Below are 25,905 nucleotides of genomic sequence, written 5' to 3'. Positions count from 1 at the left end.
AACACCCAAATCTTACATCTAAAACAATCAGAGAAAGAAGAGAAAAAAAAACCCCACAGTGAGCAGAAAGAAAGAAATCGTAAAGATCAGAGCAGAAATAAGCTAAAAAGAAATGAAGGAAACAATAGCAAAAATAAATAAAACTAAAAGCTGGTTCTTTGAGAAGATAAACAAAAGTGATAAACCATTATCAAGATTCATCAGGAAAAAAAGGGAGAAGATGCAAATCAACAGAATTAGAAATGAAAAAGGGGAAGTAACAACTGACACCACAGATATACAAAGGATCATGAGAGACTACTACAAGCAACTATATGCCAATAAATTGGATAACCTGGAAAAAAATGGATAAATTCTTAGAAAAGTACAATCTTCCAAGACTGAACCAGGAAGAAACAGAAATATGAACAGACCAATTACAAGCACTGAAATTGAAACTGTGATTGAAAATCTTCCAACAAACAAAAGCCCAGGGCCAGATGGCTTCACAGGCAAATTCTATCAAACATTTACAGAAGAGCTAACACCTATCCTTCTCAAACTCTTCCAAAATACAGCAGAAGGAGGAACACTCCCAAACTCATTCCATGAGGCCATCACCACTCTAATATAAAAACCAGACAAAGATGTCACAAAAAAGAAAATTACAGATCAATATCACTGATGAATATAGATTCAAAAATCTTCAACAAAATACTAACAATCAGAATCCAACAGCACATTAAAACATCATACAACATGATCAAGTGGGGTTTAACTCTGGAATGCAAAGATTTGACACATTTGATTTTCAATATACACAAATCAATCAATGTGATACACCATTTTAACAAACTGAAGGATAAAAACCATATGATAATCTCAATAGACGCAGAAAAATATTTTGATAAAATTCAATATCCATTTATGATAAAAACTCTCCAGAAAGTGGGCATAGAAGGAAGTTACCTCAACATAATAAAAGCCAGATATGAAAAACCAAAAGCCAACATCATTCTAAATGGTGAAAAACTGAATGCATTCCCTCTAAGAACAGGAACAGGACAAGGTTGGCACTGTCTCCACTATTATTCAACATAGTTTTGGAAACTTTAGCCATAGCAATCAGAGAAGAAAATGAAATAAAAGGAATCCAAATTGGAAAAGAAGTAAAATTGTCACTCTTGCGGATGCCATGATATGATATATAGAAACATCCTAAAGATGCTATCAGAAAACTACTAGTGCTAATTGATGAATTTAGTAAAGTTGCAGGATACAAAATTAATGCACAGAAATCTCCTGCATTCCTATACACTAACAATGAAAAAGCAGAAAGAGAATTAAGGAAACTCTCCTATTTACGATTGCAACAAAAAGACTAAAATACCTAGCAATAAACCTACCTAAGGAGGCAAAAGACCTGTATGCAGGAAACTATAAGACACTGATGAAAGAAATCAAAGAGGATACAAACAAATGCAGAGAAATACCATATTCATGGAAGAATCAACATTGTGAAGATGACTATACTACCCAAAACAATCTACAGATTCAATGCAATCCCTATCAAATTACCAATGGCATTTTTCACAGAACTAGAACAAGAAATTTTACAATTTGTATGGAAATGCAAAAGACCATGAGTAGCTAAAGCAATCTTGAGAACGAAAGATGGAGCTGGAGGAATCAGGCACCCTGACTTCAGACAATACTACAAGGCTACAGTGATCAAGACAGTATGGTACTGGCACAAAAACAGAAATATAGATCAATGGAACAGAATAGAGAGCCCAGAGATAAGGCACATATGGTCACCTTATCTTTGACAAAGGAGGCAAGAATATACAATGGAGAAAAGACAGCCTCTTCAATAAATGGTGCTGGGAAAAGTGGACAGCTACATGTAAAAGAATGAAATTAGAACACTTCCCAACACCATACAGAAAAATAAACTCAAAATGGATTGAAGTGCTACATGTAAGGCTAGACACTGTAAAACTCTTAGAGGAAAACATAGGCAGAACACTATATGACATAAATCAAAGTAAGTTCCTTTTTGACCCACCTCCTAGAATACTGGAAATAAAAACAAAAATAAACAAATGGGGCCTACTGAAACTTAAAAGCTTTTGCACAGCAAAAGAAACCATCAACAAGACAAGAAGACAACCCTCAGAATGGGAGAAAATATTCACCAACCAAGCAACTAACAAAGGATTAATCCCCAAAATATACAAGCTGCTCAATATCAAAAAAGTAAACAACCCAATTGAGCAGAGGCTTAACATCACTAATCATTAGAGAAATGCAAATGAAAGTCACAAAGAGGTATTACCTCACACTGGTCAGAATAGCCATCATCAAAAAATCTAGAAACAATAAATGCTGTAGAGGGTGTGGAGAAAAGGGAACCCTCCTGCACTATTGGTGGGAATGTAAATTGATAAAGCTACTATGGAAAACAGTATGGAGGTTCTTCAAAAAACTAAAAATAGAACCACCATATGACCCAACAATACCATTACTGGGCATATACCCTGAGAAAACCATAATTCAAAATGGTACATGCACTCCAATGTTCATTGCAGCACTATTTACAATAGCCAGGACATGGAAGCAACCTAAATGCCCATCGACAGGTGAATGGATAAAGAAGATGTGGCACATATGTACAATGGAATATTACTCAGCCATAAAAAGGAAAGAAATTGAGTTATTTGTAGTGAGGTGGATCGTCCTAGTCTGTCATACAGCATGAAGTAAGCCAGAAAGAAAAACAAATACTGTATGCTAACACGTATATATGGAATCTAAAAAAAATGGTATTAATGAACCCAGTGGCAGGGCAAGAATAAAGATGCAGACTTAGAGAATGGATATGAGGATGTGGAGGGGAAGGAGAAGCTGGGACAAAGTAAGAAAGTAGCATTAACATACATACATTACCAAATGTAAAATAGATAGCTAGTGTGAAGTTGCTGTATAACACAGAGAGTTCAACTCAATGACTGGTGATGACCTAGAGGGGTGGGATAGGCAGGGTGGGAGGGAGGCTCAAGAGGGAGGGGATATGGGGATATATGTATAAATAGAGCTTATTCACTTTGTTGTACAGCAGAAACTGGCACAACATTGTAAAGCAATATACTCCAATAAAAAGCTGGGGGAGGGGGGAGAAGAAACTAAAGATGGCTCACTGAAAGTGAATTTTAAAAGAAAATTAAAAAAAAAAAAAACAATGACTAAAGAAAAGTATCATCATTAATATTTCCCTATTTGCTTTAGACTTGCCTATTTTTATAGATTTACATATATGTTAAAAGTTCTTTTATTCCTTTGCTCTAACTCTATTCGAGTCTCAGGTTATTCCTTTCTTTGTTTTAACTCATATTAATAAAATGTTTTGTGGGGTTTTTTTTTGAGACAAATTCTCCCCATCCTTTTTCTAGTGTCTGTAATTGGCACTTTCTGTCAAAGCAGCCTACTGAGCAAAGTGCTCAAACTTGAAGAGGCTACTTTGAAGCATTCCCAAGAAGTTCAGTCATTATAAGCAATCTACAGAATTCAGCAGGAGTGTTAGAGAATATAAAACAGACAACATCAGCTTGCTGCTAAGTAGAATGTGTGTGAAGAGAACACCTGTAGGTGATTGTATTTTTTTCCTCTCTCCTTTTTACTGCCTAATAATTAGTTATTTGTTTCTTTTATAATTTTCCCCTAGCACATACATGACACTTAGAAAACGAGAGTGAAAACAAATCACAGATAAGAGTGTAGCAAAATAACAAACTGTCCTCATTTTGTATTTCACATGTCTCTGTTGTCTTTAATCGGGTCTATTTTTACACTGACTTCTTGAATTATGGAATGTTTTCCAGTGCAACTTGTGGCTGAGAATATAAACAGGAACTGATGCAAATGAAACGTCTTTCTTAATCCTTCTGACATGCTCAACTAACATCATTATGACAGAAAATAGCTCTACTGCAATAAGCAGGAAGGAAAGGAGAGAGGGAGGGAGGGGAAAGAAAGAAAGGGAAAAAGGGAGGAAGGGAGCAAGGGAAGGAGGGAGGGAAAACAAGAAGAAAAATAAATTTCAAAAGTAATCATACGTGTTCACAAAGTGCTTCCTGACAATTTTACTGCCAGCCATCATGCGCCTCAATCATCCCAAAACAATTCCATCCCCCCCAGCCCGGGTCTGTGGAAAAATTGTCTTCCACAAAACCGGTCCCTGGTGCCAAAAATGTTGGGGACCATTGATCTATAGGGTTAACTTCACTCACTCAAAGTGAGCCTTCAACAGTTTTCAGTGGCTCTACTCAACAGATGCCACCTGACTCCACCACGCCACCACCCCCACCAGAGTTAGGTCTCACTTCAGGTAATCTAAAGAGTTTTTACAAACTGATAGTAATTGATTTTTTAATCAAGATTTTTTTTTACCTCAGGAAACTGGCAATGCTCAGTCATTGAGGCTACTTTAGAATGATCCCCGAGTTCTCTTTCTTTCTCTTCTCTAATTCATTTCTAGCGTCGTTCAATTCCTCTACACAACATGAACACTTACACAAACCTTCTAAACTGCATCAATCATCTCTTTCTTGTTTTTCTTTCAAAAACACAAATTATTTTTCCTACTTACCTATATTATATAGTTTTAGGTGTGATTCTTCCTCTAAGCTTGCTGAGGCCAGAGGTCTTAACTAACTAGTGTTCTTTACTGGTCATATCATCAATCAGAATGTTAGGTGTATAGAAAACCAAAATATCTCATTGTACAAAGTAAGGAAATATAGCTCATTATTTTATGATAACACATACATTTAATCTTCTTTCCTCTCCAAATATTTTTTCTACTGACTTAGTAAAACAATATCAAAAATAACTTCTGTAGAGATAATTTCATTACTTCTAGCTGAGTAATATTTATAATGAATATTACTTTTAATTATTTTATTTATTTTTGTTAATAGAATCCTATTTTATCTACTAATAATTATTTTATCATTTATTATTTAACTATAATGAATATTTATTGTGATAAATACTTATTATAATAAATACTTCCCCATTCTGAGCATAAAATATTTTAATACAATCATAATTCTATCAATATTTTTTTTACTGAGAAAAGATGAATTCTTAATTATCATGTGAATTTACTTAGAAAAGCACATACAAGCAATGTTCACAACTATAAATTTAAACCTTTTGCACTAAAAAAATCAAACACGAAACAACAAACACAAAACCACAGGCATGAACTGTAAATCTGTATTAATTATCAATTAGTCATAAAGTTAATTCTTAGTAGTAATTCAATATTTTCCTCCTTAGCAATTTTAATGTTTTAGCACCAAATAATCTCCCACAGAGGTACTCATAACAACTCTGGTTGCCAGTGTAAGGAGAATTTTTAAAGGACAAAAATCCTTTAGATTCTACTAAAATTGCCATTTCCAAATTTGGCATGAATGTTTTGATAAATATTATTCCATTTAAACATAAGATTAGCAGTTCTTTAGATGAATGCAATAAGAAACATTAGCTATCCCTTAATATTCAAAACCATTAACTATCATTTCTAAAGAAATTTAGAGTAAATGCAATTATTTAAAATGTGGGGTTGAGAGACTCTCCCACAACTGAAGTGAGATCCTCCTACACATTTCTTTTATTGCTTCATTCAGATAGTGAAAGTTAGATATATGTAGACCTGACATTAAAATATTAAATTATTATTCATTTAAGAAATTTTAAGTTTTGTAGATTTCACTTTTAGCAAAGTCTTAATGCATTAACATTTATTACAGACACATTAAACAGCACTTAGGAAGTTCAATTAATACTTCATTGTTAGAGGCTGTTCAATATTGTTAATAAATCTTTCAAAAGATGATCACAATGCAAGAAACATGCCAGCATCATTAAAACAATTTTGCTAAATACCCAAATAAGGATTAGTCAGGCCAGAATTTTTCCAATAATGCAGTCAGGACACTGTCTGAACCTGGTAAAGAGAGCCCAGGAACATTCCTCTAACCTCCTTTCTCTTGAACCAATTTCTAAAATAGGAAAAAATTTTCCTTATCCCTTTTCTTCACATTCTGAAAAGACTAGCCAAATTTTTTTCAGGTGTAAATCCAATAAAATGCATTAAACTTTGTGATGCTTATCCTTTTGTGAGTGTTGACCATTTTCTTTTATTTGGGCATACTCACATATCAAAAGAAATCAAAATATCTTAAGGTGAAAAGACTATTTGTATAGTACATGACAATTTTTATAACAATGTACCTACACTTTTCAGATTTAGTTTAATGGTAATTGCTTTCTGGTTTTATTCCCAAATGCTCACATAATTGTCATCAGTGCTTACACAACTTCTCACTACCTACACAGCTACTGCCCTCATCTAAGTCACCACAACATTTCACTTAGCTTGTTGCAATAGCTCCTAAAACTTCTCCCTGTTGCCACTTTTGCCTCAGCATCTGTTCTCAACAAAGCAACCAGGGAGATTCATATACAACATAAAGCATCATGTCACCTCAGTACTCAACACATTCCAGTGGTTTTGTACTTTATCAGGATAGAAATCAAGAGTTATTAAAACACCATAAAGGGACCATATACTGCACTCCCCAAATGCCATTCCCTCAACACACATGTTACGCTGGCTTCAAATTCCACTTTATTACTCTCTGCCTTTCTCCTTCTCCTCTGAGCTACCTTAGTTGCCTTGCTGCTCAACCATAATGTGCTTGTTTTGATCTCATGGTGTTTACACATGTGGTTTCCTTTGCCTGATGTTCTCTTCACTCAGATAACTCTGTTGCATCCTTGCTCCATTTCTCTACTACAGGTCATCTATTAGTCACCTATTAGTGAGGTCTAAACTGACCACCATATAAAATACTCCATCCAACCAGGCCTTGGCACTCACTGTCTCCCCACTAGCTTTTCATTTTCTTCATAACATTTATTGCCACTTGGCTTGCTATAAATTCACTTGTTTATCTGTTTATTGCTAGTCTACCAACAATAGAGTATGTAAGGGATATATAATAAATATGCTGGACAAACTGATAATTGAATGCAAGAAAAGGAGGAGCTTTTCTTCTATACCAGAGTTCGGCAATCTGAAGCCCTTAGGCTAAAACCAGCCAGCCACCTGTCTTGGTAAATAAAGTTTTATTAGAACACAGTCATGCACATTTGTTCACATACTGCTTATGGCAACCTCTGCATGATGATGGCAGAGTTGAGTAGTTGTGACAGAGAATGTGAAATTAACAAAGACAAAAATATTACTCTTTTTACAGAAAAAAGTTTGCTTATCACTATTTTCGTAAATGATTTCCATTTTCTACTGTTTTTTTTTTTCAAATAGGTAGAAGTAGCTATTATTATAGCATACAATATTGTCATGAAGAAAATGAAGTCAGATTTTAGTAACTTGTGGGAACCATGATTTATACTAGATCAGGGAATGTGGTTTGGCAGTTGAAAATTTCACATGAAAATTACTATGTGAAAGGAAGTTTAACATTTCTGTGAGCGTTCCCTAGGAAAGTTCCCTAAGAAAATCTGGTAAGAGTGAAACGAAACACCACAAGCTAGTCATTCAATCAAAGGAGTTAAACAGATCATTGAAAAATAAAGGGAAAGCAAGCTGGTGCCGGAGATGACATTTCACTGAGATATGTTGTTTTATCTTTCATCTTTCAGAATTTACGTGGGAGAGGAACATATGATGTTTAGTTCCAGTGAGCAATTAAATATTTAATGAGAAAGAGCACTAATTGGTAGAAAATGTTCTCATTGATTGTTTCTTAACCAGTTAGTAACTGCTTATAAAATTCATATATTAGAGACTTAATGAGTGATATAAATTACTCTGCCAAAAAATGGCATATCGTTATCACAGAATTTATGTAGTAGCCATCCTCATTTTCCCCTGACTTTGAAACCTTAGTAGAGAAAAGAGCACTAAATTTAAGTTAATGATTTGTGTTTTTTTTCTATATTTATTCATTTGTTTGACTGCCAAAGTCATGTATTCTCTAAGGTGTCTGTTCTCTAATGTAGAATATGATTAGTTGTTTATTCTCCCAGTTGCCTGAAAAGGAAATAATGTGATAAAAGAAGTTAAGGGAGGGTCCTAGATGGAAATTGGATTAGTCAATAATTTTACATTTATTCTTAGGAAATCTATGCCATGATCAAACAAGTTTGTTTAATGAAGCAAGAAGAGAATAAAACCACTTTTATTTCAAACTTGTTTTGAATTTTGTGATAATTCAGTCAAATAAATTTCCTTTATTTGCCTTACTGAATTATTATTAGTTAAACATATATCCACTGTGTAGGTTAAGGAATAAATTTTCCCAGCCATTCCTGAAGACTCTTCTGGTGCTGCAAACCAGTCACAGCTCCATTCCTCCAATAGTTAATAGTTATCCTGATATTTATAGCAGTCAGTTCCTTAAATTTCCTTATAGTTTATCAAGCAAGTGTGTAGCATTAGACACCAGAATTCAGTTTTCCCATTTTTCAGCTTTATTGTGTCTTTTACTCTCTATCCCTTTCTTTTCTTTATAATTTCTCTGTTTTAGATTCTGTGAAGTTTAATTTAGAAAGTTTCACAGAATCTGAATTATGGAGATTGCAACTCATGGTGCAGCTTAACATGTGTCAGACAAAGATTTGATAAGGTATTAAATAATAATAGATTCCTTTAACAGGAAGCAGAGAGTATTTGCCTCCTGGCTTTCACTTTTTGTTGTTGCTATTCCAGCCATTTATATCCAATTTCTCATTTCATCTTCCACTGGAGGTTAAAAAATGGTGATAATCTAATTCTATCATATTACTCTAACTTTTCAGCTGAAATAATTTTGAAAAGTAGTGTTATCTTTCATCTACTATTTGGTTACCCAATGGTACAGTTCATATAGGAAAGGTGGGATAATTACCTAGATCTTTTTCTGTTATTTATTCAGTTTTAAAAAATGAATTATTTTTCACATTAATAAGAGTTCACTTACTTAAGATAAGTTTCAATCCATCACACCTCTTAGTCACATTAAATCTCAAACTGTCCTATCTTGAACTGACAAGTGGAAGCCTCAGCAGGTTGCATCTTGTATCCTCAGGGCATGACCCTAGTGGTCCTTAATAGCTATCATGCTATCAGATAATTCAGGAGGGTCCATGATTCCCTAGACATGGAACCACCCATTTCTCCAAGAAACCCATTTTTCTTTTAATTGGACAGTACTACAATGAGAATCGATCACTATTTTCTAAGCCTTCTTGTAGGATTTAGGATGGATAGGTATAGATACAGTTATACAGATAAAAATGCCTTGTGAGACATACTAATATTCCCATTTCCATTCCAATCAAAAATTATGGAATTTTATATGACTTCTATATTACCTTTGTGTCACATTTCATATACATTGATAATTCTGGTTTTCAATGACATGAGAGATGATAGAGTGAGAATATCCCATGTTTATTTACATACATTATTTCACATGGTAGTACAGCCGCCTCAGAATAACAACACTAATACTCCCGTCTCCAACTATGATTACTAACAAGATATTTGTTGATGATAGTAGTTTGTTTTTCATTTTCTTTATTCTCCAATTTTTATCATTTCTGTATTCTCTTCTTGCTCTCGATGAGTCTGACTAGACTGTACTGATCTTCTCAATGAACAAGATTTTCATTTTATTGATATCCATTTATTTTATTTATTTACAGGGTTAAGTGGTCTAGGTATGTCCATTAGATCAGTGTGGCTTCTCTCAGGTTCTTCTGTCACTCTTGGTGACTTTCTGTTTTGCTTAGCTTTCTTATTTTCATCTTTCAGTTATCAACTCAAATATAATTTTCTCACCAAAGTCTTTCCACATTGTTTGTAGAAAAGAATGGAACTGCATTCCATGCCATGTCAGTGTCTATGTAAACTTGGGAAGGAGAAAGTTAGTTTAGGCGGGATCACAATTAATGTAGAAAATAAACATGGGTCATTCTGTTTCAATGGCAGAAACTTCTCCCATGATGCAGATCTCATGTCACTTTCATTGTTGTCACTTTCAAAAGTAGTATAATGCTATATTACTTCCAATTATAGTTTTATTTCATATAATCCACAATTGTAATATTTTATGTTAATAATAGCCTTTTATAATTAAATCTATTTAATTTTACATTGTTTTTGTCTTGATCATTTTCATGTAAAAGAGTCTAAAGGGTGATGTTTACATGTAAATATTACAAAACGATATAGGATTTTTTAAAATTTGTTTTCATGAAAGGATAAATGTAATCCCCACAATTAACAAGATTTTATATGACTAATGGATTTGGAAAGATGATTATATTCTGTTTTGGCAAACATTTGTGAGAGCTTAAGTCAGAAGAGAAGATAAATTATTTTATGAGTACACAGGATCTGTTATATACCTCTATCCATTTTGTAACTATATCTATTATATATATCAGGGGTTAGCAAACTACACCCTGCAGGCCAAATCTGGCCTGCTGCCTGTCATATAAATAAAGTTTTATTTAAAAATCAGTGATGCTCTTTTGTTTATGCATTGTTTATGGTTGCTTACATATTACAGTATCACAGGGTTACAGTTGGGCGGTTGTGATAGAGACCTGTATGGCCCACAAGAGCAAAATATTTATATTATGTATGGTCTTTACAGAAAAATGTTTGCCTATCTCTGATCTATATCATCAATTTTATTATCGATACCTAATCATATATATAACCTGTTTACATGTACATATACATACATACATACATAGATGTGTATCCATCAGTGTATATGTCTGATATGTGTGGGTGTATGTGTGTATATATAAATATATATATATTTCTCCAAATAAATATTCTCAATATATACATTCTTCCAGAAAAGGTTTTTGATGACCCACAAGTAAAATAGATAGACCCCCAGGTAAGAAAGATAAAAGATATATAGAACAATATAAAATAAGAGTATAACAACAATAAAAATAACAATAATAACAGCAAACAGCAATATTTTGAATCTGATAAATATTTCAATTAAGGTACAAGTCTGCTTTGAGGCCTGCAGCAAATATGAAAATAATGATCAAATTTGGGCTACATATGATAAATTAAAGCAAATTCATGAGAACAAAGGAATAGTTCTTATTTTCTTATGTAGATTTAAAGAAAGCAACCTAGCTGAACTTGGGACTATAATCTCTTTATTTAAAGACTTCATTTTAAATACAGAATGCTCCAAAAAGCAAGTTTTCTGAGAGTTTTAGCAATAAAAAATGTACAATAATTTTTTCACTTTATATATTAGGAATGCATCTATGGTAATACAAGGAAACATATTGAATTGTAAAAATTAACACTGAATTGTAAAAACATTTGCAATAGCTTATTTAAATGAAATGTGTGTGTGTGTGTGTGTGTGTGTGTGTGTGTGTGTATATTTGAGGATCTTTTTCATTTTTATTTTTATATGCCTAAATTCAGATGTCAGTACAAATTTTCCTAAAATCTAATACAAAGGATTTACATGAACGATTTTAGTAATTTTTTTTCTCAGAGTTCAAAATGTGTTCAATTAACTCAGTGTATTTGTCCTTATGTATGTAGGGACAGGTGATATTGGCTCATTTAGCCCAGGGAAATGTTGAGACTTAGAGAAATTGAAGGAGTGAAAATAATATAAAAACTAAGGGCTCTTGATTGATAGCACCACTCTTTCTTTGAATGAAGAACAATGTACTTATAATACTTTTGTATTCAGCTGCAATATCCTATAACAATATTTAATACAATTTTGATCATGCTGACACCTCATTAATTACAGCTGATTCTGTGATGTAAGTTTTGTAAAGATCTGATGTTTATTTTCTCAATATTGTACTGGATAATGCATTTATGTAATAAGTAGGATAACAAGTAGACAAATTTGTTTTTCATTACTTTATGTAGAGAAGTTAGTAGGTTTTATAAACTTAATAGTTTTTAAGTAAATGTACAAAGACAACATAAATTGGAAAGAATATAATCTTTTTCCCCCCAGAAACTCTACCTACTACTATTAATATTAAAGACAATATTAAAGACACTTCTGTAGTATAACAATACTCAAAAAGATTTTTGTAATGTATTACTAATTCTTAAGGGGAAATTTTTTAAAATACATATTGCTTCACTGATTGAAAATCTCAGCAATTATTTCACTATTGTTTACAATTCTATTTGGTCCATTTGGCAGGGCAACTCTATTCATGGTTCTGACCTACAATGTCTCAGGGACCTGAAGGTCAGTTTCAGAAGTGAGAAAGGAGATTCAAAGTGACATGTAATGTACTGAATAGAGAAATACTTTGTTTATAACCTCTATCAGCCTTTCATGATACATATTACCTTTTGCCTTTTTATTTTCCATTTTATCCCCTTTTTGGTCAATTCTTCTCTTGCTTGCTTACTGTCACATCCACATGCTCTATAAATAACAACAATAACAAAAGGAAACAAGCCATTTGGACATGAGACAATTATTTCAAGGTTACCAAGACTTTGATTTCAAACAGATAACCACTGACCATTAGGAACTAGCTTTAGGGTCAATAGTTTATTTTACTAGAAGCAAAAACAAAACAAAATAAAATTATTACTAGACTTAAAGGCGCATGTTCTAATTTTTCCTTTTGTTTATTGCTTGATCAATCTTTAAGGAAATAGCAAAAGTAATAACAATATATAATCAATAAATATTAATCATCCACATCACTTAATTGAGCTCTGACTCTCTAGCAAACTCTTCTAGACCCTGTCCATTTATTGTCCCTGGAAAGTATTTGCTCTTAGCACATCCATTTTACCAAAAACAAAAACAAACAAAAACCAAGTCCTTGAGAGGTTAATCAACTTACCAGAGGTCATACTAGCAGTGAAAGCATAGCTCACAATTCCGACCTAGGTAAGCAGATTCTGGAGAAGCTATGTGGCTTCTCACAAAATAAAATGTCCTTTTTGAAAATTAAATATTCACTACTGTGGTGCAATAAACATATAAATCACACCAAAAATCACAGGTACTAGAAGATAAGCTTGTGTTTCTTAATTTGCCTTAATAAAAAGCAAACAAAAAACCAAACTTTGCAACAGTCACAAACTGGCCATTAAGATTATTTTGAAAGTAATTCATAGCTATTAGAGAGGAAGCATGGACTGATTCTGTCCTCTTATGAAGTTATAATTCTGTTCAGTAGACATGTACAGTAAGATATATAACAAGTAAGATATATAACAGCTAATACTTACAGAATGTTTACCACATGTCAACACTTTGTCTTATCTGCATTAACTCATTATACTCATCTATATTATAATAGATAATCAAAATTTGGATATGTTGTATCATAATTTTATTCAAATCAGTGAAACATTAAAGATACATGATTACTATATGTTCAAAATACAGTTTGAAACTCCTGTTCTAACTCACTTTCTCCCATCACACATATTTTCAAGCATGTAGAAGTGATCATTCAGTAAAATCTTATTCTGACAGTAAAGTAGCCCAGTTTCCCTGTGACGTGTTTTGAGCTGATTTTGTTGACTGAAAGCACGAGACTACATTGCTTCAGTATAAGAAAACTGCAACAGTTTCAATTTTGTCATTCTATCAAGCAGATGTAATCTTTCATAAGAGATTAAGAACAACACATTCTGATATATATTTCAGCTATGAGAAAATCTTTTCGAAGTCTTCAAAAGGAAAGGATTTTTATTATAAATGTTTGCATATTTTAAACTTGGACTTAACACTGGCAAGAGATAATTTATAGCTAGTATGTCACATATAATATTGTCTATACTTTTCCCTGCCAAAATTCAGGTCATTCATAATAGCAAGTTATGCATTTTATGGGACATTAATCAGGCAATCAGCTGTTGCGCGATATTAAAAAGGGCCTTACTAAAAGAGAAGAGTGATTGGAAAATTTCTTAGGAAAACTCAATTATAGATACAACAGTTCATTTATTTCAGCTGGCTGGATATCATCAACCCTATGGGCAATAGCATGTGGGAATGGCAGAACTCAAAATGGATGAAGACCGGATCCCTGACACCATCCAGCTACCAGATCAGCCATACTGTTAGGTGAGAGACAAACTTATTACAAGTTTAAAGCACTTTGTCTTAAGGTCTCTTTTATACCAGCTTTACTTATACCCAATTATTCACTATATCACATTAAAAAATGCTAACCTATCAGTCAATAAATCTGAAAGCTTGAATAATAATAGGTACATTTTACAAATTATAGTTTTTTTCTGTTACTTTTGTTAACCATTTCTATATGCCAGTTTATCTATCTCTCTCTCTTACTATCATGACTAAATACACCTAAATATATTGATAGTGTTCACTCAATCATTCGGTTGTTCTTTCCATGTGTGTGAATTAAAGTTTTGAATGATTTGTTAACCTATAAATAATTGTACACAGAGGCAATTTTATCCTATTTTTCATACTATTCCAAACTTAACCATTTGAGGGAAACAGAATTTCATCAAGAAATGGCTTTCTGCAGAGCAATTCCAAAGCAAATTACAAAAAAGAAGAAAATATCTCTGCTCTTAAAATTCAAAGTTCTGATATGGAACACAGTTCTCTGTGTATTAAAAAATGAAATCCATGTGGTCTACCATCCTGCAGCTTTTACTTCCACTACTTGGAGCTAGATTTTGGCTTTCTGCTCCATTTCAATAGCTTGATAGTGCTGAGGAATGAAGTCAGAAAGGAAACAAAGGGCTTGATTTTATTCTGAATAAGGTTATTTCAAAAGATCTACTGCTGGATGCTCTGTCCTGCCAGATCCAGGAGGAAACAGCCAGAGCATTTAGGAGGTTCCTGCAATAAAAGAGATTCGATGTAATAAAGGTGACTCCAAGCTGACTCCAGAGCATAGCTGTGGAGTGGTGAGATGTGGTCACACTCTGGGCGTGATGAAGTGCAAACGTAGGTGTCCTGCTGCTCTGTACTCATTCCGAGACTTGCAGGACTATACTCCCTTCAAGGCCCTCTACTAAACCTCTCTCTCATGATCTTCTGAAAAGTTCACACACTCAAAGAAATGAATAATACATTTTTTCAAATGCATATTTTTTGGATCTTGCAAACTAAATATTGCTGATACAGGGAATATAAATGTCTTGCCTTTTGACTTTTAGGCAGATGAGATAGTCAACCATAGGAAGACCAAAAACACAAATTAATATCTTGGAAAATATCTCAGAAAATTTCCCTGTCCTATTTTTCCCTAATATGTATATACGTATATATATATTTTTCTGGAAACACATTTATTTCTATCCCTGTATTAGGGTGTGCAAGATAAGAATGAGTATAGGCTGGGCTTAGCTTCATAGGGAAGTAGCCTGCTGAGTGGATTTTATGCATCCCAAGGAGGTCTTTTTTAGACTATTTCATCAGAGTATAAAAGAACCAGAAAATAATTTTTATTAATGTATCTATAAGCAATATATGCAAATACCTATATATACTAACATAAAATTTGCATATATAGATATTGAAAATAATAAAATTAAATTAAGCTTTATCATATTTAAAATATGGACTATTTATTGTATCTTTCACATATATTTTATAGATTTTAAGTGTCAGATTTTGTAAGCCAGGCAATCTGGAGATGATTTCTACAATTAAGGACAAGGCCAAGATAATTACTTTCATGATTTCTATTGCATATCATATGGAGGTTCTAGTCAGTGCACTAACAAAATAAAATAAATAAAAATAACAAATACAGTTTGAATGATATAAAGTTATCTGTCTCACAGAGGATATGAATAACTACTTAGAAAATCACAAAAATCTGTAAGTACACACACCCACACATAATCAAACTTCAATTTGCAATGTCACAGGTTATAAGGCTAATATTAAAAATATATTTTAATTTAATGGTATTGAGCAGTTGATCAAAACTAAAAATAGAGTACCACTTATAATTTCGCTCCAAAATACAGGAAATACTTCTAGGTATAAATTTTCCAAAATATATGTAATGTCTATTTGGTGTAAACTACAAAACACTGATGAAATAAATCAAAGAAAATATAAATAAATGATGGAGATATTGTGTTTGTTGATTAGATGTTATATTCTTATATATATATATATATATATATATATATGCTATATTCTTCTCATTGTGATCTAAGAAATCTAAAAAATCATTGCAATTTCAATAAAACCCAGCAGACATTTTTATCATTGAACAGTCTGAGTTTAAAATTCATGTAGTATCACAAATAGAATAGCCAAAATGTTTTGGAAAAAAAAGAATAAAGTTCGATGATTCACATAACCTGAATTCAAAACAATACAAAGCTGCAGTAATTTTACTAAAAGTAAAACCTAAAATTTTTAAACTTAAAAATTTTAGAATTAAAGCATACAAGAAAATCTTTGTGACTTGGAATAATCAATGATTTCTTAGCTATGGCGCTAAACGCACATTTCCTTAATTAAGAACTTCTGTTCACTGAAGTACAGTTAGGAGAAGTAAGAAAAGCCACAGTTTGACTTTATCATATATTTGATAAAGAACCTGTAACCAGAATAAAGAAAATTCCAAACACACCATTAAAAAATAAATAGCCCTATAAAAAATGGATACAAGGTCTGAACAGACACTTCACCAAATGAGATATACAAATGGCAAGCAAGCACATAAAGAGATATTCAACATCATTATCATTTGGGTATTGCAGGCTAAAAGCCACACTCAAGTATCACAACATATCTATTCAAATATCTAAACAGAAAAACTAACAATTCCAAATACTGAGAACACTGAGTAAAGGAACTCTCATGCATTTCTGGACAGATATACAAAATGTTACAAATATTGCAAAAATAGTTTGACAGGTTTTTTGTTTACAGCATATACTTACCATGACAAACTATTGATGCACTCCACAGCACAAATGAATTTCAAATGCACTATACTAAGTGAAAGAAGCCAAACTCATAATGCTATCTACCTCATAATTTTTTTATACGACATTCTAGACTAGGCAAAACTATTGGAATCTGAAAACGGATTACTGCTGGATGTATGAAGAAGCTACCTAAGGCTACAAGGACATTTAAGGGAAAATATCTCTGGTGATGGAACCATGGTGTGTGTTGATTACTGTGGTGGATATATGGCTGCACTGATCTGCCAAAACTCCTGAAACTGTAAATTAAAATGGGTGACTTCTACCGCATGTAAATTACATCTTAGTAATGACAACGTAAAAAATCCCACATGATATACTTGGTTATTACTGCAACTTAAAACAGTTATTACCTGTCAAAGTTCCTTTCTGATCATTTTCTTACCTGCTGCAGTAATACAGTTCAATCAGAGATCACTTTCCACCTTTACTATTTCTTGCAGAGCATGTCTGCTAACATCAAATCATCTAAGCTTAATTAACTTTCTTTTTTGAAGAACATTTTTACTGGCATAGGGATCTAGATCAACATTTTTATTGTTGTGTGTTTGTCTTTAACAAATTCAGGACATCATTCCATTATTTCTGGCCTCCATGTTTTTACTAGGAATGGGTCTAAGTAGATAACTAGATTTCTGTAAACCAGATTAGCTTTAAATATAGCTTACCTCTCTTAGAATAAAACATGAGGCAAAATGAAATCCAAGACAATACTGCAAGTTGGAGAACTGCTGGAAGAACATCTTGACAGTGGATTTTGGGATATTTTCTTTCTTCTTCCCTTTCTTCAAGTAACTTTTGCATAAAATTTAGCAGTTTTAATAAACGTGACAAATTCTAGTATGATTGGATTATTTATCTGTCTTCAGATTGATTTGATTTTTAAGCTAAATAGTCCTTATTGCAGCATCAATAATTTGTATTCAGTATTAATATTTTTTATACCTAGTATAGTCCTATGCTCACACTTGGTGTAGAATATACACAACTCCTTAGAAAGAGTATAAATTTTTGATAAGCTAACACTATCTCCTAAAACGGTATAAACATAATAAATTCAATATGTAATAAATATATGCTATATATAGCAATAAATTTTGAAGTGTAACTGTAGTCTATTCATTTCATGCTATTTTCAAGCATATGAAATGACAAAATAAATGCATGTAACATTTCTTCCTTATTTTATAATACAGATTGTAATCTGTATAATGGACGTGAATCTGAAGTGATAGATGGTGCTATTGGTCCATTATTATGGATGTTATAATCGGATTTCTCTTGTTTACCCCCACCCATCTAACCCTCATTATTTTCCCACAGTTTCATAGGTCAGTGTATGAAGATATATGAAAAGTTAATTTGAAGGCAGCCTTTTTTTTAACTAGGCAACTTTTATTTGCATTTCCTCTCTATATACAGGGTATTAACTGAAGAATGACAGGAGCAGGAAACAAAACACTTCAGTTCTTTTATGTGTGGTTCAGGATAGATTACTCACAGTCACTTGGAAATCGTCACAGTGTGTTGCTCTAGGACCATCCAACCTCTACATCTGTAGTTTAGTGGCAGGATTTGTTCCTAGTAAGTTTTCAATAATACTTCTTATAATACCTATCTAGCCTTTGAAATCACTTGAATTATACGACGGGGAGTCAAAAATAATCTACATTCCGGTTATTATCAAAACTTCTGCTGGCCTCACTGTCTTATCAGCACTTTCCGTTCAAGGCTACTGTCTCCTCAGTCACTGCTGTGCAGGTGTGAACGTGTTACACCAGTTCATTTGTAACTGTGGTGTGAGCAAAAATGGATGCCCCACTTGTGATGTGCATGAAAGAAGAGCAGCATGCAGTGATTTGTTTTTTGTGGTCTGCGGGTGTACCTGGTGCTGCTATTTATCGAAGACTTTGTACATAGTACGGAGAAAGTGTTTTGCCACAAAGGAGTGTGTACGAATGGATGGAGAAGTTCAAGGAAGGTTGCATTAGTGTTAGCAGCCCTACAAGGATGAAGATTCACTTCTGATGAAGTGAAGAGAGTGATTCATTCGTGGCTCGCAGCTCAGCCTAAAACATTTTTTAATGAGGAAATATGAAAGCTTGTTGACAGATGGACAAAGTGTATTGAAAAGCAAGGAGATTATGACGAAAAATGATGTATTTGTCTTTTCTAAAAGTTAATTAAAGTAAATTCTACAGTCAGAGTGTGGATAATTTTTGACTCACCCTTGTAATATATTCTTTAATCCTAAAGGTAAATCAAACACAATGAGAAAAATCTATTTTCTCAAAACTTGTTTTCTGTTGTCCTGTTAAAAACATTAAATTTAAATGAACAACTGGATCTTATGTGGACAAGAAAGAAAATATTAATTTTAAACAGCCGCAGGGATACAATTAAGAAAAATCAATAATGGCAATGATAATTATCACGATGTGAGTCCTACATTGTGGAAGAAAAACAAAAAGGAGACTATTGCATGGGTTACCTCGTTAATGCTCCTCAAAAAATTCTAATACTACGAGGACAACTGTAGTGACCTATGAAGCTATTCTGATGACCTTTACCTTGAGATGAGCACTGGTAATTTTTGATAACTAAGTAATACAACTCATCTGATGAATCCACTTAGTTCTGTTAGCTTTTCTTCTACACAACAGACTTAAAAGTTGTACTTTATTTCCTTCTTTTTTCCATACAGATATAAACTATCAGTTGAAGTTAATAGCTAGAATAGGAAGGTACCAATTTAACATCATCAAATTTTCATGAAGGCTTTCAGCTATAAGAAGGCAATATTATGGAGACACAATAAATTGTATGTTAGCAATGTCTTTTCTTCCACTTGCAAAACAGCATAGCACACTTGTGGGTGGAACCATAACTAGCAACTGACACAGGAGCAGGCTGAGCTTCTTTGTACATTTCTGGGATAATCAAGACACCATGGCACTTCTTCCTTCTGAATTTCTCCAGTTTGAAAAGCTGACTCAAAATTATAGGAATCAAAATTTTCTTTGTGTTTTTAACACTGAATTTTTAACTTGTGTAATTTCAATATCCAAGCCATGCAAATGACAATAAAAATTTCAGTTTACTTAATGCATGCAAATTATAAAGCTCTTTGTAACTTTTTAATTATGAAAACTCTCTTTAAGATAATTAGGTCAGATATTGTAATATCAAAATGCCAACTGTCATTTGAGAAAAATGATACTTGTGTGAACAAGTAAATTGCCTGAGATCAAACAGTAAGTAACTGACAAAGGCTTTCAATGAAGAATTCTGATCTTCTGTTCCTGAATCTTTCTGCTACCTTGTGTAGCTTCCAATTTGAAAAGCAGATTTAATTCTCAAATCATTCTTTTAAGGATCCAATATTTTTGAAAAGATGTTAATTTTTAAAACCACAGCATGATGTTATAGAGATTACTTTGTTTGCCAGAATGTTGTTATACTATGCAATAGCCATATTTAATGAGCATGAAAACTTGATTACTAATTCTTTGTATCCATAAAATATTCTATCTATTATGTTTAAAAATGGAACTCAGCATGTTTATAATATATAAAAGTAGCTAAGTTTTAACTGGAAAACTACAGAAGCTAACGTAAAATTATACCTTAAAATATACTGAACTTTTAAAAGAAAGGAAAGAATTTCTTAGAAGAACTCTTTCAAAATTAGAGCTCAGATACCAAAAGCATGAGCAACAAACAAACCAAGGATAAACTGGACTTCATTAAATTTAAAAGCCTTTGTGCATCTAAGGACGGTATCAGAAAGTAAAAACACAACCTACAAAATGAGAGGAAATATTTGCAAATCTTATATTAGATAATGGTCTAAATCTAGCATATATAAAGAACTTTTACAACTCAGCAAGAAAAAAACAGCTCTTTTTTTTTTAAATAGGTAAACGACTTGAATAGGTATTTATCTTAAAAACTTGTCCAAATGGCCAAGAAGCACATGGAAAAATGCTCAACATTTTTAGTCATTAAAAAAAGTATAAGTCATAATGATGAGGTACCATTTCACAAGTTAGAGTAGCTAGAAAAAAACAAACAAACCAACAACCCAGAAAATAGTAAGTGTTGGGAGAATGTGGAGAAACTGGAACCCCTCCGCAATGCCCACCTTCCTACAGTTCCTTAGCCCTTGACAAGCACTAGTCTGTTTTCCATTGCTATAATGTTTTTCACTTCTATGTTGTTATATACACAGCCTTCATATAGTCTGTGACCTTTGAGATTGTCTTTTGTCATTAAGCATAGTACCTTTGAGTTCCACTGAAATTGCTACTTGCACCAAGCAGTACATTTATGTTTATGGCTAAGTCATATTCCTTTGTATGAATGCATCATATTCTGTTTAACCATTCACCTATTAAGGAATGTTTTGGTTGTTTCCAGTTTGGGGCTATTATAAACAAAAATGCTATAAATATTTGTGTAGAGAATTCTGCATTTTTAATTTTCTGAGTTAAATGCCTAGGAGCACAATAGATGGATCATGTGATATCAGGTTGAATTTATTAAGAAGCTTCCAAACAACTATAAAAATGGCTGTTCCATTTTACAATCCCGCCAGTGGTGTGTGAAAAATTCAGTTTTTCTGTATCCTCACTAACATTTGGTATCATCTCTGTGATTTTTTTTTTAAATTTAACTATTCTAATAGATGTGTAGTAATATCTCTGTCATCGTACTTTGCATTTCCCTAATGTCTAGTAATGTTGAACATCTTTTTATGTTGTTAATTGCCATGTGAATATCCTTATCAATGAAATGTCTCTATATATCTTTTATTTTATAATTGGATTTTTATTGTTGCATTTTAAGACTTCTTTACATATTCTAGGTAAGTCTTTTGTTAGATATGTGATTTTGCAAATATTTTCTCTCAGTTTTAACCTGTCTTTTCCTACTCTTTACAGGATTTTTCATAGAAAAATATAACTTTATTTTGATGAAGTCAATTTATCTTTTTGACATTAAACAGACTGTACTTCTGGTGTCATGTCTAAGAAAGTTGTAGATTATGAAGATTTTTGTTTCAATCATCTAAAAATTTATAGTTATATTTTATACTTTAAATCTACAACTGATTTTGAATTCACATTTATTTAATGTGCAGTGTGAAATTTAGGTGTTTTTTAGTTTGTTTTTGCCTATGGATATCCAATTATTTCATCACCGCTTGTTAAAAGTACTATTCCTACTACTGTAAATTGCTTTTATAACTTTGTGAAAAATCAGTTGACCAGCGTTGTTTCAGGGGTATTGCTGGGTTCTCAATTCTGTTTCATTTACCTTTGTTTTATCCATCTCCCAATGCCATACTGTCATGATTACTGCAGCTATATACAAAGGTGAGTCAAAAATTATTCACAGTCTGGCTGTAGAATTTAATTAACTTTTAGAAAAGACAAATACATCATTTTTCATCATAATCTCCTTGCTTTTCAATACACTTTGTCCATCTGTCAACAAGCTTTCGTATTTCCTCATTAAAAAATGTTTTAGGCTGAGCTGCGAGCCACGAGTGAACCACAGTCTTCACTTCATCAGAAGTGAATCTTCATCCTTGTAGGGCTACTAACACTAGTGCGACCTTCCTTGAACTTCTCTATCCATTCATACACAATCCTTTGTGACAAAACACTTTCTCTGTACTGTGCACAGTCTTTGATAAATAGCGGCACCAGGTACACCCTCAGACCACAGAAAACGAATCACTGCATGCTGTTCTTCTTTCATGCACATCACAAGTGGGGCAACCATTTTTGCTCGCACTGCAGTTACAAATGAACTGATGTAACATATTCACACCTGCACAGCAGTGACTGGGGAGACCGTAGCCTTGAATGGAAAGCACTGATAAGACTGTGAGGCCAGCAAAAGTTTTAATAATAACCGGAGTGCAGATAATTTTTGACTCACCCTTGTAGAAAGACCTTGTATTGTAGAGTAATAATTTTTCAAGATTGTTTTAGCTGCTCTTATTTCCACTTAACTTTTAGAACAATCCTGTCTATATCTACAAAAATCTTAATGAGATTTTGACAAAAATTGCATTGAAGGTGTCTGTAAATTTTGGGAGAACATCTTTTACTGTAAGTCTTCTAGTCTATGACCTTATTATGTCACTCCATTTATTTAGATCTATTTTTTAGTACTCAGCATACCAGTCCTCTATATGTTTTATTAGGTTTATACTTAAGTATTTTGTTTTTGAGCAATTTTAAATATTAGTATTATGTTTAAAATCTTGTTTCCCACCTGCCAATTTCTAGTACATAAAACCACAACTGATTGATTTGTGTACAATGATTTTGCATCCTGTGGTGCTTAATATTAACCCTCATTAGTTCTAGGAAGTTTCTTTGTCTATTAGATTCCTTGGGATTTTCTTTGTGGACCATTATGTCCACTGTATATAGAGAAAGTACTGTTTCATCTTTTCTGATCTTCATGACATTTTTTTCCTTCCTATTGTGCTGGCTAGAACTTCTAGCACCATATTGACCAGCAGTGGTAAGAATGGACGTCAGCACTTTACTCCACATCACAGAGAGAAAACATTTTTTCACCATTAAGTATCACGGTAGCTACAGATATATTATAAATTTGTTTATCTAGTGGAGAAAATCCTTCTTATTCTGAGTTTGCTTAGAGTTTCTTTTTTATTTCTCATCTATGGATACTAAGTTTTATAAAAATGTTTTTTACCTGCATCAGAAGATATGATAACGTGATTTCTTCTTCATCCTCTTATTCTGGTGCATTACACAGATTTTCAGATTTGCACCAGCTTTGCATCTCAGAAAATCCTGCATGTCACGATGGAAAATTCTCTTTATTACTAAATTCCATTTGTTAAGAATTTTGCATCTAAATTTTCCAATGTATGTGTATAGAGTTGTCCATAGCTTTTCTCTCTTGCCCTGCTGTTTCACTGCTGGGTTTAGTAGTTTGTGTCCTTCTTTTCCCCTAGAGTTTTGTCTTTCATATTGTCCCTTTCAATAAACCAGGTTTTTGATTATTATTGCATTGTTTTGGTATTTTCAATTTTATTGATTTGTGTTCCTTTCTTATTGTTTTTTTCACCCAATTTTGGTTTACTTTGATCTTTTTGGTCAAGATCAAAGTTTACAGTGGGAGCTTAAGTTATTTATTTAAGCTTTTTCTTCTCTTTTCTAATATAGGGAGTTCCCTTTCATCATTGATTTAGCTGCACCACACAAGTTTTGATATGTATTATTTTCATTTTCATTCACTTCTTTAAATTTTTTTTTTCCTTAAGGCTTCCCCTTTGACCAATGACTCATTCAGAAATATGTTATTTAGTTTTTAAGAATATGGAGATTTTCTTTTTATCTTTTTGTCACTGATTTCTAGCTTAACTGTGATTAGAGTACACATTTTCTCTGATATCAATTATTTAACAGTGCTTGAATCTGTTTTATGGCCCTGGGTTTCATATACATTGACATAAATTCTATGGACACTTGAAAAGACTATAAAGAATGTATACCCTTCTCTTGTTCAACAGGGTGTTCCACAAATGTCAATTAGTTCCTGTTGATGGATGTTTCTGTTGAGTCCTGTTATTCTCGCTGATTTTTTTGTCTAATTTTCCACCAGTTATTGAGAGAGAAGTGCAAAAGTCTCAAACTATAATTGTAGATTTGATGATTTCAACTTTCCGTTTTATCAGTTTTTGCTTTACATAATTTGCAGGTCTCTTGTTTAGTACTATGTCTTCCTACTGGATTGACTTTTTTCCCCCATTATGTAACATTTCTTTAAAGGCTACATTATCCAATACATATATATTAATTCCTGCTCTCTGCTGATTAATATTTTCTTTGTCTATATTTTTCCATTCTTTCACTTTCATCATCTGTTTTTATTATATTTAAAGTAAGTTTCTTACAGACAGCATACACTTGGATGATGTTATTTTATCCACTTTACCAGTCTCTGACTTTAATTAGTATAGTTAGACCATTCACATTAATGAGACTATTGATGTGTTTTAAAGGATTATGTCCACAATTTTGTTTTCTTTATGAATTTTTTCTGCCTTAAATTTTTTTCTTTGAATTTCATTTTGATTTACCTGAGGTGTATGTGTTTTTTCAACATATCTCTTTGTATAGATTTGTCAATGGCTGCTTTAGGTATTATATATACTTATAGCATAATGTTGTTGACATTTTAACAGTTTGAGTAAAGTGTAGAAACTTCACATCACTTTATCTTCCTTTAATTTCCCCAATTTTAATTTCCTTAAATATTTTCTCTAGATACACTTAGAACCACATTAGGCATTGTTACACGTTTTGCTTCCACCAATAAAAAATAACTAAGAAAATTTAAGACAAAAACTACAGTGTATTGTATTTACTATACTCTTTATTCTTTTCTTTTTTTCCCCTTCCTGATGTTACAAGTTTTCTTCTCTTATTTGTTTTTTCTGTTTTAAAATTTTTTAGTCATTGTTTGAAAGTATGTCATTTGGTGACAAATAATCTTAGTTTTCATGCTTCTGAGCATGTTTTGATTGCTCCTTCATTCCTGGAGAATATTTTCACTAGATTTAGAAACATTCAGTTTGACAGTTCCCCCCTTCTAGTACTTGGAATGTTTTATCATCTCTCTTTTATGTGATTTCACTGTCATGCAAATTGTTCTTCACCTATAGATAATATGTCATTTCCTTGTGTCTGCTTTCAAGATATTTTTCCTTACTTTTTAGTGTATTTTCATTTATTTAAAGTGTGTTCATAATTGCCTGTTGAGACATTTAATAATAGCTGGCTTAAAACCATTGTCTGATAATTTTA

This window comes from Hippopotamus amphibius, chromosome 10, assembly GCF_030028045.1.
Source record: "Hippopotamus amphibius kiboko isolate mHipAmp2 chromosome 10, mHipAmp2.hap2, whole genome shotgun sequence".
NCBI classification, from domain to species: domain Eukaryota; kingdom Metazoa; phylum Chordata; class Mammalia; order Artiodactyla; family Hippopotamidae; genus Hippopotamus; species Hippopotamus amphibius.
This window is presented reverse-complemented; position numbering follows the sequence as displayed.